The sequence below is a fragment of the Squalius cephalus genome (assembly GCF_949319135.1).
Source record: "Squalius cephalus genome assembly, chromosome: 10".
Lineage (NCBI taxonomy): Eukaryota > Metazoa > Chordata > Actinopteri > Cypriniformes > Leuciscidae > Squalius > Squalius cephalus.
This window is the reverse complement of record NC_137131.1, coordinates 12,257,917-12,278,264: the sequence shown is the minus strand read 5'-3', so window position 1 is coordinate 12,278,264 and position 20,348 is coordinate 12,257,917.

Sequence of the window (20,348 nt, the reverse complement as noted above, 5' to 3'; positions counted from 1 at the left end):
AGCAGAAGACACACCAGGTGCCATTCCTGTCAGTTAAGAACAGGAAACTGAGGCTACAATTCACATGGGCTCACCAAAAGTGGAAAATAGAACATTCACTGTAAAAACGAACTTTTTGGTATAGTAATATATATTAAATTAACCATCATAATTTTTACTTTATAAAATTAAAATTAAATGAGAACTAGAATTTTCTAAGTAAAATTTTAAATATCTACACATTTAATTCATGTAATAAATTAACTGGTTGGAAAGAGTAAATCTTATTATATATTTGCTTGTAATATTTAAACGTTTTATAGTCACTTCACATAAACGTAGTCATTTTAAGTAAATTTTAATCGAAAAGTATAGCGCGTTTGAATCCGCACATGCGTGTTTGGACAAGACAGTCTAACTGCCACTTTGGGTCAGACGGATTGGCGAGCTGCTGCGTGACTGCTTTTTGTCGTGTTTAAGGTAAGTTTGTCTTTCTGTTTTACATTTAATAAAACATGGGTCTGTAGATTCACAAAGCACTGTTTTTCGTGTAAAAATTTCGAACTGATTGGAAATTATTAGAAAATCTTTACCGTTGTAACTGCTAGCTTGCTAACATTATTAGGCCTTAAAATTAACATGAACCGCTTTCCTGCTGAAGTAACGTTAACTGTTGACTATGTAAAAGTTTGAATTTTCTTACTGAATATTGCTCAGGAAGGTATGTGAACGTTACACATAAAGGTAAAAATTTTCAATCGCTCTGGATTGTTCATTACACTATTGATATCTACAGTCCTTGTAACGTTACAGAATTAACCCTTGCTCCCTGCATCAGACTATTTAACCACATTAATTTCTGCTGTTGTACTCTTGAATCATTTTGTCACATTAGATCAAGGAGGAATTCAGGAGAATCACTACAATTTGGGGACCAAACTGAGGCCATTTCTGGACAAACTGAGTCAGGTGTGTTTGATCAAAATTGTGCTTGTTCACATTTTTGGAAATAAGATGAACTTAATGTATTTCTCATACATGCACGCACATGTTGTGTTTATTTATATAGCTTTTTATACTATATAGATTGCTTTAAAGCAGCTTTACTGTATTAAACTGTAAAAATAGTGCTTTAATGACAAAAGAATAGTAATTTAGTTTGTGTATGTGTTCATTCTGTTGTGATAATGAAGTCACTTCAAATAATTCCAGCAATTCTATTTTTGTTTCTCAAAAGAATTATAATTTTTCTTCTAAACTGTATGCAGGAGGACAGCTGCAGTGAGGTCACTCAGCACATCATTAAAACACTGGTTGTCCATGGTGCTGATGGATCCAATCGATGTATCCATCCTTCTTAAACTCTCCCCTAAAGTTCAAAGATTGAAGATGAAGTTGTATTAAATGCTTTGGTATGATAGAACTGTGTAAACATTTAGCTGTTGATGAATTTATAATACATTAAAGTTTTAATGGTATTCTTTAAAGGGATACTCCACTTTTTTTGGAAATAGGCTCATTTTACAACTTCCCCCAGAGTTAAACAGTTGAGTTTTGCCGTTTTCGAATCCATTCAGCCGATCTCCGGGTCTGGCGGTACCCCTTTTAGCATAGCTTAGCATAGATCATTGAATCGGACAAGACCATTAGCATCTTTCTCAAAAAAATGACCAAAGAGTTTCAATATTTTTCCTATTTAAAACTTGACTCTTCTGTAGATACATCATGTACTAAAACCGACGGAAAATGTAAAGTTGCGATTTTCTAGGCTGATGGAACTATACTCTCATTCCTGCGTAGGGCTGGGCGATATATATCGTGACATTGTTATGCGCATCTCGTCAGTAAAGCCGGTTCCTTGATTAGTAGTAAATCGCCATCGCCTGCTTTCAGATGGAGCGGCATTTACTACACAGAGCCGTAGTTCACTGACAAGCTGAGCCATATCGCATTAATTATCGCGGACATATCGCCTGCGATAATTAATGCGATATGGCTCAGCTTGTCAGTGAACTACGGCTCTGTGTAGTAAATGCCGCTCCATCTGAAAGCAGGCGATGGCGATTTACTACTAATCAAGGAACCGGCTTTACTGACGAGATGCGCATAACAATGTCACGATATATATCGCCCAGCCCTATTCCTGCGTAATAATCAAGAAACTTTGCTGCCGTACCATGGGTGAAGCAGGCGTAATGATATGACACAGCGCCTGCCGCCTGATAATAGGCTACTGAGCTGGGGACTATTTTCAGGCGCTGCGTCATATCATTACGCCTGCTAGAAAATCGCAACTTTACATTTTCCGTCGGTCTTAGTACACGATGAAACTACAGAAGAGTCAAGTTTTAAATAGGAAAAATATCGAAACTCTTTGGTCATTTTTTTGAGAGAGATGTTAATGGTCTTGTCCGATTCAATGATCTATGCTAAGCTATGCTAAAAGGGGTACCGCCAGACCCGGAGATCGGCTGAATGGATTCGAAAACGATAAAACTCTACTGTTTAACTCTGGGGGAGTTGTAAAATGTGCCTATTTCCAAAAAAAGTGGAGTATCCCTTTAAAGTTCACTATTTCAGAGTGCTGTTTTGAATGTTGAATGTTTTGCATGAATTTTTTTTTTAAATACATTTTTATGTTTAAAACAAGGGTTACAGTATAATTTTGAAGTTTTACTGAATGCACCTGTATCAAGAGATGACTGTGAATGGATGAAGAACATTTTTTGATGACTGAAAAATAAACTGTTTAATTGTATTTTAGTTGTGTGATTTGTGAAAAATATAGAGAATGTTCATTTATTTATGTTCATGATTATTTATAAAAAAGAAATTAGCAATGTTTACATAATTATAGGGAGTATTATAATTTCATAAAACTAAGTAAATGAAAACAAAAAAACTTAAATAAAATCTACTTATTTACTTCATTAAATGGTAAGATTTACTTCATAATTTCATAAAAGCAAGCTTCCTAATTATAAAACAATAAATAAACTTTACTTAATTACTTTTAATAAATATAGCATCTAAATGAAATGTAAATAGGTAATTTTTACTTAATTTTTTCATGAGCGTTACGTTCAATACTAAGTAGATTTTACTTGATAATGACACGTAAGTTGTACTTGATATTATAGCAGTAAAATTTACTTAAAATATACTTGTGCAAATTGTTACGAGGATTTTATTAAGTAAATCTTACAAGTAGTTTTTTTCAGTGTTGGAAAAAATGGAGGCATCATGGAAGTGCAGTCGTAAAATCAGCAGCAAGCTGCTATCATGTCAATATGGACCAAAATCTCTGAGGAATGTTTCCAGCACATTGTTGAATCAATGCCACAAAGAAGTTCTGAAGGCAAAAGTGGGTCCAACCTATTGGCAAGGTGTACCTAATAAAGTGTACGTTCAAAAGCTTGTGGCTTGTTTTGTTTGTTTCAAGAAATGTATACTTTTTTCAGCAAGAATAAATGAAAATAGAAAACAGTTATTTTAAATAGCTTTTAATGTTATTATTTGATTAAAACTACAGTGAAAACAGTAATTCAGTGAACAATTATTACACTTTACCATAAGGTACATTAGTTAATACATTAACTAATATTAACTAACAATTAGCAAAACATTTGTAACAGTATTTATTAATCTTCTTTGTTAACATTAGTTGATAAACAAACCTGTTCATTGTTAGTTCATGTTAGCTCAGATCAATTAAATAATAGTAACAACTAAAAACATTTTATTGTTATAATGTATTAAATGTTTAAAATTAGCATTAACTAAACTTTAGAAATATTTTTCATGATAACTTCCATGATAGTGTTCTTACTCTTACTGGCTCAGAAACAAAAGTGTGTATATTAATAAAAAATAAATAAAAAACTTATCAGAATTTACTTCTTTTTGTTTTTACACTTTCATCACACTGAAAATCAAAAGCTGGCTCAAACTGAATTTAGGATTACCCAGGCAGCCACTTAAACCTGCTTTGTGATAATGTGTTTGAATATATACCAAAAGAGTTTCAACCCTGCACTCTACACTGAAATGAGCCTCAATTTCAGGTTGATTATGTCTCTTCTCTTGATATATGCAGAATCTTCCCATGTAGTCACCACCGTATGGCCATTGAGCAGGGATGCCCTCCACATTAGAAGTAATTCACACTTCAACTTCAGTCAAGCACCATCAGCGGCTAAAACCCTGGATTGCTTGTGAATAAAATCCTAGTCATGACAGCTGTGCAAAATGTCGCCTCAGAAACATTAAGCGGTATTCATAATTCTTTCAAACAAGTGCACTGCTTACAGATTCAGAATATGTTTAACTCAGCTCTGTAAACTGTCAGCGGCTGGATTGCAACAGATCCACGATGTTCAGTTGTGTGTGGAAATGGGACAGCATTAAACAACACAATATTATAAGGTATTTAAAGGGGTATTTTTTTACATTAAGGATTATGGAGTCTGGATCAAACCAAATGTATCCCTCACTGTGACTTAATCTAGGTTTGTTCAATAAAGGTAACATGGTATTTTCCAACATAATCTTCTGGCCTTTTGTTTAACCACAGTCTCTGAGGAGAAGGTCGTAGGATAAATCTGATAGTTCCTGAGAGGCTCTGATCACTGGCATTTTTTAGCTGATAACTTGAGCCATAAATGCCATGTGAATCACTCAGGAGAAGCTGGAAAATGTATATTATATTATATAATATTATATAATATTATATTATATTATATTATATTATATTATATTATATTATATTATATTATATTATATTATATTATATTATATTATATTATCCAGCCAAAACTTGACTCTTTGGTTTCCACATCACCAAAGAGCATATTGCATTAAATTACCTGTTGCATAAAAGTGATCTTAGTGAGATAAAGCAACTAGAAGTCTCTAACATGGAGAATACCTATTTAGAATCAAATGCTCTCTTCAGAAGCGACTGTTGATGTTATTTCCCAGGTATAGTTGTTTCAGGGAGTATCACACACTGTCATTAGCACTAATGGAGCTGTCACACTGACTGCAAAAGTGGCCCTGAAGTCAGTAGGCTGTTCAATGCATACCTCTAAGGCCTGTCTGACTTTTATTGTCTATTTTGTTGCTGACATACAATTACTTACCGACTTCCCGTCAAGAGATGTGTACATGTTTACAGAATTGCGTCTGTGGTGTCACGATAGCATCAATAATCTATAGTTGCTTTCTCTCCCCCCCAAAAAGCTACAACAGCTTGTTTTCTCATGCAGTAAGTTGGATTTGCCAACCTTTCCTTCAACACACACACAGACAAACTGTTTTTTCTTTATTTCTTTATATTTCCTACCTTCCGGCTCTAAACTAATTTCATCCTCAATGCAGACCAAATTGATTTATGTCAACAATATGGATGGGGATTCTCCAGTCATAATCTTGCTCTCGTTCTGGGGAAAACTCAAGGTTTCCCTTATTCCAGGAAGTCTTGTAACAGATTTGATTCATAACTTGGCTCATCTGATTTGCCAACATGCACTCATTTATCTCCCTTTATTAATATAAGGGCAGAGATATGGCCAGTTTGACACTGAAATATTTAAATAAGATGAATATCCCAGCAACCCATAGTGACTTGAACATTATTCAGCTCGAAACAATCACTCCCATACGGAAGTCCTGCTGGAATAAGCTAAAATGAATTTTTTTGTTTGTTTGTTTGTTTTTGTACCAACATATGTTTTTTTTGTTCTGAAAAACGTATGTGAAATAATCTTGCTGATCACATGAAGCTCTTCATCTAGAAATGTACTGTGCTTTTGCTGTGATTTTGTGTTTGCTTCAAAACTATTATAGGTAGTTTAATAATCAACATACCCCATTAAGTGTAAACAAAAGGTCAAACTTTTGTCTTTTGAAATCAATAGTTCAATCAAAAAGGTTCAATAGCTTATTTGTAGCCTAGAATTTAAGGTATGGGCCTGTACAAAAATTGCAATATTCAGCGGAGTAAAATGTGTGACAATTAGCCCCCACCCCTGTCTCCTTCACTATATGAGGTAAATGTGTAAGAAAATAAATTCTCAACGCTTTAAATCATTATAAGGATGTAGAGAATTTAAATTAGCCAGCATAATAAATTAGCCTGACTACGTCAGACTTCGTACTTCCGCTCAATTTCAGTTCGCTTCTGTACTCAGTCTGAGATAGCGACCGTTTTCCCCGTTTTCCTCCGGCCTGAAAACAGCCGGCCAATCAACGAACAGAGGGCGGGCCGTGACGTAGACGCTGATTGTACCGTGCGTGGATGCATAGATTTACTTCACATAATCTGCAAAAGTCGTTCACAGCCATGTTCACGCCGGTATTTCGCTCGATGGTTTTGTTTTCGCATCATACATGTGTTTACAGTGGAAGTTAGATGGGGATGAGCATGCGCATAACACACGCCATAACCAAACGTTAAGTGATTGGCTTACGGGTAACCAATGATTTTAAACTTCAGACAAGCGCCCCCCTCGCGAGAAAGAAAATGCTTTTCAATTATGCCATGCTAGACTCTGTCTACGAAGCAAAGCGAAAGTAGCAGAGTTTGCTATTACCAGGCTAATAATAAATATACCTGATAAAATATGCTCAGTTTCTCAGTCTCAAGACTTGAGACTAACATTTTGACAGAATTTTTCAATCAAGCCTTCAGGGACATCTGCCATCCGTTTCAGCAACAGTGCAAAAATAAACATAATAAAAAAAAATAAAAAACATTTTTGTTAATTTATTTCAGTAATGTCCCCAAGGAGATCTGAAAATGACTACATTTCCTCTTTGCTACCAAAGGCTCTGTGTATTGGAAAGTCATCCATTTCAATGGCTTTATTTTCCCAGTGTTAACTCAGGCCATCCGTATGCAGGAAAACACTCTGCGAAATAAATGTCACACTTTAATGAAAGATAAAGGCTTAAAGTAGTGAAACAATAAGATCCATCATTGTGACAGATGAGAGACAGAGAGATTAACATTCTTCGCCAAGAGATTACATCACAATGAATGAACCCACAGTGGTGTTTTTTTGTGTGTTTTTCTGCTGCTGCTGCACAATAAAAATGTGTATAGGGACCAGTGCATACAGAAAAGAGTTCCATCACATAACAGACATTGATTTGTGGTGAGTTCAATACCGTTATCATTTTTCTCTGTTTAATCTCGGTCTGGAGTGGCCGATAGACATCTGAAGCACTTTCAAACAAATCCGAATGTATCCTCTCATCTCTATGGATATTTCCCAAGGTCATCGTTCCTCAGACGCCACCCAGCATTTCCGAAAACACCTGCTGTTGAAAATATTAATGCAGCCACACTATAATAAAAGTACATTCAGATCTGCTGTCCATTCTTATTCAGTATAGTAATAGGTTTGACTTATCTTTGTGAAACCTACCACCTGATCCAATTACTCACTGAAACCCTGCTATTCCTTTTTATCCAACCGCATTGTGAAGGACTAAACCCTGTGTTTATTAAAAAAAAAAAAAAAAACTATATATATATATATATATATATATATATATATATATATATATATATATATATATATATATATATATATATATATATAATCGAGCACGGAAGACGGCGACTATCCTAATATTCTCACTGCATCATCTGGACTATAAATGATACTTATGGGAATAAATTGGATTTCAGCTCTGCTAACACAAATGAGAAATAATTCATTTCCATGCACATATTTTCCACAATTTACATAGTTTGTGTAGACATTACGTCAGATACTCAAGGTCTGTCTAGCCTTAATTTTAATATGAGCAAAAACAATAAGAAAACATGCAGAGGTAGTATAGCGGGCATAAATCAGTGCACAAGGTGATGATCAAACATACAACACTTCCTGAAATAGACTGTTTATCTCAGCAAGCTTCTGCATGCTGTCCTCAGAGGTAAAGCCTGGCACTTAAATCAGACCATATGTATATTATGTAACTGATGTTATGGTCTTAAAATTCACTTTATCCTGTGACTCTAACCACTCAAGCCCATATGCTTACTCAGCATGGATGAGTCATTATTCTTCAACCTCCATTATCATGAAAAGAGGATTTGCGGTTGCATTCGTTGAAAGTGTGTTTCATCTCAGGCACTACTAGGCACTTTTCACGAAGAAAGCTGAAAAAATGTCTCTTTTTTTTCTTTTTTAAAACAAATGGTCAGATAATGGGGTGCTTAACCTTCAGAAAATGATCGTCAACCTCAGGAGATTAAACTAAATATTATATGAGGTGTTTTATTTTCTATTAATTTTAAATGTTTGCCACATAGGCAACACTGTTATCAAAATTTGTGACTACAGTCTAAATACAGTCTTCATCTGGTTACCTGGTTGATCCAAGCTGATGTCAAAGATTAAGCCACACAGGTGTGAACAGAAGAATTGATACTTGCAATACTGACATTATAGATAAAATCTATCTTCATATGAAAATATTGTTTTCTAGACTAAATGTTTTAATTAGGCATTTTATTACTTATTTAACATGAACATTGAACATTCATAATCATAAGACATCTCTCATTCAAGCAGGAAAGTGGATTGAGTAATGGCAGAGAAACATCTGGAGTTATTTCTCATAAATAAAAGCAAAGTTAAATGAGATTTATTATTATGGGTTTATGAGATTGTAAGTTAACTGACACTGAAATTTATTGTTGTTAATGATAAACAATAACAGTAGTCTGATCATTTGCAGTTAATTAAATGTTGCTATTATTAGTAATTTTATCCTCAATTTAACAAATGTATTGACATTAGCAATATTAGCCCTGATTGTTAGTAAAAATATACAATTAAACAAATACTATGTAAAATATATTTCCTTTAATAGACTTTAAATACTGTATATGTATGATTAGAAATTTTAGTATAAAGTGTGATTAGAAATGTTTACAAATAATTTGTTAAAATTCTTTAATCTCTTAATTTTACATAATACACTGTTTTGTCAGTTCAACTTAGAAAATTAACTTTATGGGGTGACATCTAAAATAACTTTCCACCTTAATGTAAATACCACTCAAAAATTAATTCCTTACTTAATTTAGCTGAAGGAAATTTTACACAGTATAATTTAGTTCATTAAAAATAAATCAGTTTAATTAAGACAACACAATTTAGTTTTCATAGTTATGTTTACCCTAACTTCATTACATTAGTTAAATTTTTTTTTTTAATGTTGGACCAAACAAATTTTTTTAATTAATTTACTGAAACTTAATTTTCAAACAAGTAGTGTCATTCATCATTATACATACAATGTATTAAATGAACCACTAAAAAAAGACTGGTGTCAGTACTGACATTAGCATAGTAGAACACTGAGTTTCCACAAGCGCTACTCTTCAGCACAATGATAACTACAAAATTCAATAACAGAAACAACTCTAAATGTCCAATATAACTGAACATTAAACATAAACTACCAAATTATTTCCCTTTACTGAAAAATAATACTTAAACAACTTAAATACTTCAATAACACTTAATCTCTAAATTGTATCTCCTAATGCAGTCCCTTGCAAAGCATGCTGGGAACTACAGATCCACTGTCCAGTTAGTTTAACACAAATTAAATAAGTACACTTCACTTTTAAATACTGTTTATTAGGTTGATTGAACACAATGAATTAAGTTGTGACAAAATTCAAAGTTAATCTGTGTTCCTTTAGCACATTTTAGTTAATTAAACAGAACAAGAGGCAATAAAATATTTTTTTGAGTGTATATTTGTTTTATAATGTCAATTATGATTTTTACTTTGATGCAACATAATGTGCATAACAACCTCAAATCACAATTTCACAATGAGGCGGTGAACCTGATTAAATTATGTTACAACAACAAAATTTTGTTTTGTAGGTAGAATCAGGTAGACATACACATGTTCCCTTTTTACAGTGTACATAATAGTTTACCAAACATTTTATAGATTTCACAACAAATAAATAAAAAGAAAAACATGGTATTTATTTTTGTTTTTATAAAGGTCAAATGATAGCAGTGTATTATATCTGTGGAAAGTGCTATAGCTGCGATTTAGATCTAGTGAAATGTATTAAAAATAGCTGAGACAAAGATCTTGAAAAGATACAACTGTATACAGTTTGTGCATCTTCACTAATGGCGTTCTTCATGTATTCTAGGAGGATAAGCAAATCTGTTCTACCCTACAAATGAACTCTCTCTAAAAATGCCCCTTGAGGAAATAAACATGCTAAACATGATTTAATTTCAGTTGGTGCTATTGTTGTGGCCTCTCTTAACGGAAATGATATAGACAGTGCTCTTCACCTTTCAAGACATTGCCCATCTAGAATCTACCGACAGAGAGTCAAGCCCTAAGGCTAACACGCCATCACTAAACAAGCCAAAACTTCATTCCCCTTTTCGGCTGACTCTTGTCCTTTCTTCCATTTTTCACAGCTGTGCCATCTCAACATCACAGAACTTGACATTTGCACAGGTAATATAATGAGACCGGTTCCTGTTATTTGGAAACTAATGCATTTTGAGCTTGGGCTATTTTTCACTTGACATTTACATACATTAATACCTGATTAGCTCTCGTTTTCAATGCCAGCTTGCATTTTGAGCCCGTATGGAAATGCTTTTACATAATTTTTTTTAATTACTCCGGCACTAAATCAAATGCAAAGAGTTTACAGCATGAGTATTTAGAAGGTTCTTGCAGGGGGAGATTAGCTTTGCCGAATTACAGATCAAGCAATCTGAACCCTGATCTCTGTTTATGAGCTAGCAGCGCTTTACGTCTGATGTTTTTTAAGATGGAGGGCTGATAGTGATCAGATTCTTACTCTGTCATGCTGGCTCTTAAAAACATCAAGGCCATATCAGTTATCATATCACCTCATATTTTTAAAAGCAATTTAATTTCATAAGAAGTGCGTCAGCGCTGCATTTTTGTCAGATCTGTGCTAAATTCCTTCATTCTTGTGTCTTGCGAACGATATAATAACGTAATGTTTGCCAAATGGTTTAAGAAAAGCATCTTCTATTGGCATCTGTCAAAGTTAGTTAAATGTCAGGCTCTTCGGTGACATTTCCATTTTTTACACTTCTTCAGTAACATTGTGCAAATATTTTACCTATCTGGATCAATTAGCCTTCAAACCCAAATACCTACAAGACACAAGTGCACCTTGATTGATAGTTGAATACATTTTCAACAATCTCTCAGGCAACTAATCCTATCAAATGTATTATTTTCCTCCTTGTATGAGCCCAATGCACAGATCTTTTTTAATTAGTCAATAATTGGTGCTTAATGTGTTGTGGCCATTGAATGCAGCACCATGAGGGGACGGCAGCATAGATTCCATTGTGCATGAATGAATAACGCCATTGCTCCGTCCGACTTGTGACAGGCAGTCGGCTTGGGCAAGAGAGTTAAAAGCATGTTTGTATGCCAATCGTCTGTACATAAGCCTGGCTTGTAATCAGGTGGAATCTAATTAACCTTTTCTCCGATTGCTAAAGTGACTCTCATGACAAAGGCTTGCAGAGGATACTCACAGACCACTTTTGTGTGGCCACTTTTGAACTGTGAAGGTCCCGGTGAAGTATCTGAGGGTTGTGTAACGTATATGAGCCAGTGACTGTTAAATCTCTCGCCACTTGGAAACAGTGTTGAGTGAAAATCATTGACTTAAATGCTAATTTACCGCTTCAAATGATTAATTCGCCTCACGGACGGAGCGTAGAGACACTCTGCGGTCATCAGTCATGCTTAGTTCTTTTAGTCAGTCTGAGTTTATCTACACAAACAACTTGTAATGACATTTAATGGAATAGAATAATGCTGGCGTAAGAGGAGTATTCTTGATCCAATTCAACTGATTCACTTCATAAGTATAGATTATTGCTTGTAAATGCCTGCTTTGTGATATCCCCTTATTCATATTCGCAATAACTAGGGCAAATTCTCAAAGCCTAGGATAATGATTTGAACATGAGAAGAGGATAATGACGGCCTGTGGCACATGATTTGACTACCTTAGAGTGATTTCCTTTAATAAGAGGCAAATCTGTGTTCCTCACTTCCAATCTGTCTCGAACATAGATGACCTGTCGAATCTCTCAGATTCCGCAGTCTGACAATATAATTTATACCTTGGAACGGTAATTTCTTTGATGCATTTGCGAGTCTGAAACACAAATTAGAAGCAGGCGTGCGATTAACTCCAATCACAAGCACTTGTGCTAGGCCATCTGAAGTAAAAATCCTTCCCTCGGTAATCAAACCAAATAACCTCCTACACGATACAATAGGCACCTCCTTGCTTTCGTTAACCCTAAACAGTGAAGAAATGACAGGTGAAATCTAAATGCGCTAACTAGTCATTAGCATACGCTGAGGGTGAATTTGCAAAGCCTCTCTTGTGTGCTGTTGATTCGCCTGCTCCATCTGCCCGCTTCCGTCTCAGCTGCTTTAATGGCTGTATAAAAGTATGAAAAAGAGCACAGTGACAGTTCCAAAGTAGATCCCCCACCCTTCTTCCCCCCTCAGAGCGATTAAAGAGCGAATGTGAGGTGGTGACAGCTCTGGCTTTTGATCATGTTGCCTGTCAGTGGAGTGTTGACTGGTGGGGAGTCTGGCCAGGTAGTAGTCTTATAAAGGGGCAAATCGTGAGGCAAGGAGAAAAAAGGACTGTGGCAAATCAATGCTTTCAGTTCGTTGAGAGTGAACACAATGGGTTCTCTCTGAGTTTTGGTTTATGTTTAGCCGGATTTTATTCATTTAGCTAATATTCAGCACATTCTAACATCCGGGTTGAAAGGCAGTGTAATGCAATATATAATGGTATATATTGTTTGTCGCACGGGTTCGGAATACCTAGTAGTTGTGTTCGGTTTCATGAATTGGAAGACATAAATCATACCTAATCCTTTCATAATATGTGACACTAAGCTGAGAAAGTAAATACAAATGAGAGGATGTAGCCAGCATGGGTGGCTGCTGGATTCAGGTACTCATTATAATATCAATGTGAAAGGAAATTCAATGTGGTAATAAAAAGTAGACAGAGAAAAATAATAGTATGCCAGAATGAATAATTGATGTGTGCTACAAAGATACTGTAATGCTTTTGCTTTTACAACAAAAAAAAAAAGGTCTGCACTATGGGCTAAATTGCGAAAAAAGAATGGTAAAACAAATATTTTATGTGACATTGAGGCTATTCATTGTCTTATTATTAATGACTTTTTTGTTCGCATTCAATATGTGAGAATAACATACTCTGAGCTATGCGAAGTGTGCATGACATGTAATGAATAATTACACATCTAATTTTTGAATATCAGTGACTGTTCTGATAGCAGAAAACAATGCTATGCTAATAATGCAATTCAACTAACCATATGATAATGCTGAGATACTGTACAATAGCAAAATAAATAAAGAAAACATGCTTCATTTCTTTTTGTTGTTGACCAATCAAACTCTACAACAAGGGTCTTTAACCGGGGGTCTTCAGCGGTAGCCTACTGCAGGGGGTCTGCCAATTAATGTTTGATCACAAATATTTTTTTGTTAAACATGGGTAAAAGAAAAAAAAAAAACATCACAAAGTAAAATTTGAATATAAGCACCCTAAAACGAAAGCAAGACCACCCATAAGCTGATACTGTAATAATATAATATTATTGGCGAAACATATTTGGCCAACTCTCCATTGAATTTTGGAGCTTGCACTCTGGAGAATGTAAAATGTTCCTGTTTACAGCATGTTTTTGCAGTGGTGAGAAATGTAGCCAATCACAGACATGTTTGTTGATCTCTTGAACGTAATGGCCAATCAGAGGTGTTTAAAGGAATAGTTCACTTTTAAAATGAAAATTCTGTCATCATATACTCACCCTCATGTTGTTTCAAACCTGTATGAATTTCTTTCTTCTGCTGAACACAAAGGAAGATATTTAGAAGAATGTCAGTAACCAGACAGTTTTTGGGTCCCATTGACTTCCATAGTAGGAAAAAAATATACTATGGAAGTCAATGGGACCCAAAAACTGTCTGGTTACTGACATTCTTCTAAATATCTTCCTTTGTGTTCAGCAGAAGAAAGAAATTCATACAGGTTTGAAACAACATGAGGGTGAGTATATGATGACAGAATTTTCATTTTAAAAGTGAACTATTCCTTTAAGTTAGAATCCAGTCACCACTCAAAACACCAGAGTTTTTGTTCAAGTGCTGAGTTCTGTTCACTCTCTCGAATCTTCTCATTAACAAAGAAAGACACAATGTAAGAGATTCATTATCAGTGTAGACAACGTCACTGATTTTAATGGAACGTTGTGAGATTGTGAACTGAGATGAATGACGGCTTAATTGTGATTGTAAAGTGAGCGCTGTTTCGTGCTTTCTAGGCTGTATATAGCTACTAATCCATTGAATACAAGTACAGTGTTGGGGAAAGAAACAATATTGCGTTACACCCTGAAAAAGTAACTAAGTGATTTACATAGTTACTTTTTATGAAAAGTAATGTGTTACGTTATTTTTGCGTTACTTTTTCTTATCTGGGCTGGGTCTTATCTTTATAAGCTGAATTTATAAAGATATATCCTATGAAAACATTTCAAGGTTTACATACAACGTCAGGTGAGAGACCTTTTGTGCTCTTGCCTTAAAAAAATCCTAATTTCATCTCTTATTATTTTGAAGAAAGCGGCCAAACAAAATTATACCTCACACAAAAGCTCAGATGTAAAATGCAGGACTCCTATTCTGACTGCTTTTTCATCCCATTCATTGGGGTTCTTTTCATTCAATCTGCAGAAATCAGCTAATGTGTGTGGAATTCACCTTTTCTTTCACAGAGGTTGAGAAAACCTCCATATAAAATGGGGAGGAAAAAGTCTCCTGCCATGTCTAAACTAACTAAAAGCATGTATTTAATGTGTTTAATTTCCTTCTGAAATGAAAGAAAGTGAGAGGTACCAGACTGTCTCCAAAGGTCACACTTGTTTTAGCCATTTTCAAAGAGATTAAAACTATGTCACTTATTGTACTAAAACTCTATTATATTACGCCATCATTGCAACACCTCATTAATCTCAAGCATTAAGCTCTCTATAAATGCGAGATGTTGTGCTGTTAGAGCATCTTTACCACAGCACAAGGTACTTTACAACTCTCGTCTGAACATGTTCCCCATAACTATCAAGGCATGAAAGAGACAATAAACCTGCACATCACAAGTTGAATGAAGATGATAAAACACCACTGTTTAGTGTGATGGGATTTAAAAATTGCATTCTGACACAAGCCCCTTTGTACTCTGGTGGGTAATTAGAAAGTGTGCAGTACAGTCGCGCAAATTAAAAAATAAATAAATAAATGGAGGGTAGAAGCTTGGCATGATTCCCCAGGGCATCCATTAAAGGATGTTTTCTTGAATTGAGGTTAGGTGCATTGATCTCTGTCGAGACTGGCGAAGCTGGGAGTTAGCGTTCCTGGCTGCAAGCATGACTCATTTCATACATTATTCCAATTAAAGTGCTATGAATCATGGCCTCTTGGGCTGGGAATGCACCAAACTCATCACAATGGCCCCTGTCACTTTCCGGTCTCATATTAGAAAGAAAAGACAGTTGAGTATATTAAAATGAGCAGAAAGAAAAATGCTTTCCCTATTCTTTTTTAAAACATCTTTGTCATCTTATCATATCTCACCACACAAAAATGTCTTCTTGGATTTTCTTCAAGCATCAGCTTTGTCTTGATGGATGGTATTCTGTGTAAAACAGACATGTAATTTGTAATGTGTGATGCAACAAGGTTATTTAGCTAGTAATACTATGTGCTATGTGGTGTGTTGCTGTAACAACAGTCGGTTATTAGGTGAAGGACATTCAAGACTGATTCTCAAGCTATTCATGGAGATATCATTCATCTTTTTTCAGTTAGTTACAAATTATATAATCTGAGGCATTTGTATATATTTGTCTCTAAAACATCTGATTGCCTTGTGGAGGACTCAACCTGGTTAAAATCAATTGCTTTTATGGCATATTTTCAACACTATGCCAAATATATGCCAATTTCACAGAAAACTGCCTTGACTAGCATTTATTTACAGCAGACCGGAGCACCTGTCCTCTGGAGATAAGTGCCAATATGTTTTTATTTTTTTTATCCTTAAATATTTGTAAAACATGTCAGACTACATTTTTCTATTTTCATCTGTGTAGTTAAACAAACTATTTGCCCTTTTACCCTTGTGTTTCTTATCTTTTAGTGAAATATGATGACTGAATATTGACACTTCGCTCTCAGAGAGTTTGTCCATTTTTAAATTCATTAAATTCACTACTATTCATTTAAAACTTTTGCAGTAGCTGCTACTAAATATATCCTGGTATGATATCAAGCATCAATTTGATAAGTGATCTAATTTTAATTATTAAAGAATGTAAAAATGACTGATAAAGCCTATTGCAGTGGATATATAATAAAAAATATAAAAAGATTGACACCAAGCTATTGTCATATACCCAATTGTTATATAATAAATAAAAAAGCAAATTGGCTAAAATGAAGACTAACTTAGGGCCCTATTGTAACGATCTGAAACGCAAGTATCAAGCACGAAACGCAAGTAACTTTGTGGGCGGGTCTTGGGCGCTGTTGCTATTATACCGGCGGGATAAATGACTCTTGCGCCCGACACAAATCTAAAATGGGTTGGTCTGAAGTAGCTTCATTTTTCATAGGTGTGGTTTGGGCGTAACGTGAAATAAACCAATCAGAGCGACATCTCACATTCCCTTTAAGAGCAGGCGCGCTTGTTCCATAGCGGATTGCTATTATAACGGCGGATTTGCCAGGCGCACGCCAGGAGCGGTTCACAGCCGAGGAGACCGACGTTCTCGTCAGGGCCGTAAAACACAGAGAAGTGATATTGTATGGGGATGGGAGAAACCCACCCAAATCAGCTTCGGTTAAACAGGAGTATAAAAATTTGGGTAAATGTGTAAGCTAGATTTATGCCTATTTTTTCACATCTTCATGGACACAACAATGATTTCCCTCGTGTGTTAATATTTTTCCTTGTAATTATGTATGGTTTTCTAAATATGAGAACTGCTGCGTCTGTGTGTAGATGAGATAAGCAAAGTGCATGCGTGTTGTGCACGCTACATTATGGCCAAGCATGTGCCCTTAAATAGCATATATGAATAACATGCGCAATGCGCCACTGACTTTAGACTAGGTTTTTCCTGGTCAGTGGCGGAATTGTTTTCTAAACCTGCAAAATAGCATCAGGGAACGTTTGCGGTGGAACACGCCTCCTCTTTATGCTGTACCGCCCCCGGGAGCGCAAGTTAATTTCCTAATTTACCGACGTGCGTCTGTGGAGGGAAAAGTCCGCTGTGCGCGGGTGCAAAATAGGAATGATACATGCGTCGGTGTACAAAGTCAATTGCGCTGGGTGCAAGATAGGGCCCTTTAGGGAACCGCTCCTGGCGTGCGCCTGGCAAATCCGCTGTTATAATAGCAATCCGCCAGGGAACAAGCGCGCCTGCTCTTAAAGGGAATGTGAGATGTCGCTCTGATTGGTTTATTTCACGTTACGCCCAAACCACACCTATGAATAATGAAGCTACTTCAGCCCAACCCATTTTAGATTTGCGTCGGGCGCAAGACTCATTTATCCCGCCGGTATAATAACAACAGCGCCCAAGACCCGCCCACAAAGTTACTTGCATTTCGCGCTTGATACTTGCGTTTCAGATCGTTAAAATAGGGCCCTAAGTGTCAAAAGCTTATATAGATACAGTGCACTCCACTAATATTGGCACTCTTGGTAAATATGAACAAAGGCGGCTGTGAAAATAAATCTACATTATTTATCCTTTTGATCTTTCAAAATTCTAACATTTCATTGAAGTAAAACACTTAAACGTGGGGGGAAACGCACATTATGTAATTATTGGCATCTTTTTCCCAAGATAACAGCTCTAGAGTCTTCTTCTAATGCCTGATAAGTCTGGAGAACACCTGACAAGAGATCAGAGACAATTTCTCCATACAGAATCTCTCCAGATCCTTCAGATTCCCAGATCCATGTTGGTGCTTCTCTTCAGTTCTTCATCCCACTCATTTTATATGGGGTCTGCCATGACTGGGATGGTCATGGCAGAAGCTTCATTTTGTGCTCAGTGACACATTTTTGTGTTGATTTGTTTGTTTTGGATCATTGTCCTGAATGGAAGATCAATCCACGGCCCATTATAAGATTTATAGCAGAAGCTGTCAGGTTTTGATTTTTTATCTGTTGGTATTTTCTAGAATCCATGATGTCCAGAACCTCCAGCAAAAAAATAGGCTCTCATCATTAAAGATCTAGCAGTATATTTAACCACGGGCATGGGGTACTTTTTATCCCTGTTTGCACCATATCCATCTGGTGGGATTGCCGCCAAAAAGCTTTTTTTTTTGTTTCATCGGACCATAGAAGCAGGTCGCTTTTGAAGTTCTAGTCCGAGTTTGAGTGACGAGGATTTTTCTTGAAACCCTACCAAACAACATGTGGTGATGTAGGTGCTGTTTTAAAAAAATCTTTAGGCTTTCTGACCCCAAGACTCAACAAATTTTCTGAAATTCATCATCTGTGATCTTTGGAGATTCTTTGGCCACTCAAACTCTCCTCCTCACCGGACATAGGACGTTATAGACACATATCCTCTTCCAGGCAGATTCGTAACATTGATGGTGGAAATGGGGATTTTCAATGCTTTAGCTATTTTCTTACAGCCACTTTCTATTTTGTGAAGTTCAACAATATTTTGCTGCACATCAGAACTATATTATTTGGTTTTACTAATTGTGATGGATGATTAAGGTAATTTGGCCTTTGTGTTTCCTCATATTTATAGTTCTGTGGAACAGGAAGTCATGGTTGGACAATTTCATGCTCCTAGTCACCCTGGTGTGCTAAAAAACAACAACAACAAAAACACTTAAATATTAATGGGAATATACTTCAGAGATATTTTACTCATAAGAATTTCTAGTGGTGCCAAGAATTGTGCCGGAGAAAAACATTTATTTCATAATGTGAGTTTTCCCCCACTTTCAATTGTTTTACTTTAATGAAAGGTTAGAATTTTGTGAAATTTTTTAATGAAATATCAAAAGGATAATATATATATATAGAGAGAGAGAGAGAGAGAGAGAGAGAGAGAGAGAATGAATGGTTTGAAAGCTGCCAATTTTGTTTTCCTCTAAGACGTGCTAATCAGACAGCCACAGTAGTATGTGCAAAAAAAATCCATGACATTTAAAATGCTAGTTTTAGTGCTGAGGTGCTGTAATTTTGCCATCCAGACCACTCTAACACTGATTAATTACACTAACAGTGAACAGAAACCTGAATACCACATTGTAATTCTTTTTATTTAGCCTGGTTAAAGTGTGGGATAAATTATATTTTAATTTAGCATTTCCATTCAGTTATATTTTCCTTTAGGATTCTACGGCATTAAAACCTGGAACATCGTTACTCACCAAAAAACTCTGCAAATGTTTACACCAAGTACATTTACAAAGTAATTCAATCTATCCCTCTCCCAAAGTAAACTTCGGTTTTTTTTTTTTACAAAGGCACTAGCGTATGGGTACAGACGAACACATAGCCTTTCAATGTATACTCGATTTATAGCGTGCGCGAGCATAGGTGGTTGACACAAAATTAGCTATTTCTTTCCAGAAGTTATGACCGATAAAAATGTCACGTGGCACGCCATGTTGTAATTACCATATTTACTTGTAAAAAGCGTTCACGTTGCTGCAGATTCATTTAGGCGTTGATTGTGTTATCATAGAAAGGCATAATTCCCAGTCTGAGGACATGTAACAGCTCCGAATTAAACGTCGCCTAGAGACTATGGTCATTACGACATGTCTTGAACGTAGCATATCTCTGGGTAGGTTTATTTTTGAAGGTCAGTTTTTCTATTGGTACATACCTTGGCTATAAAAACTCTATTGAACATTTCCATCCTTATTGCCCAAGAAAACAGACAGAGTTAATTTAAAACACAGGTTGACATTTTGTGAAAACATTCCTCAATAGCAGAGAATGTTGTCATACTTAATGGGGTAAGTTGTCACAGTGCTATTAAACTGCCTATTATAGGCTTTTCAGCTAAATTGAAACAATAAAACAATCATGAAACAAAATAACTCAAATAACAGAAATATAAAACGAAATATCTCTTAATTAAATGCGTTAATATTATGAATAAACATGTGTGTTACCAATTTCAATCATTTCA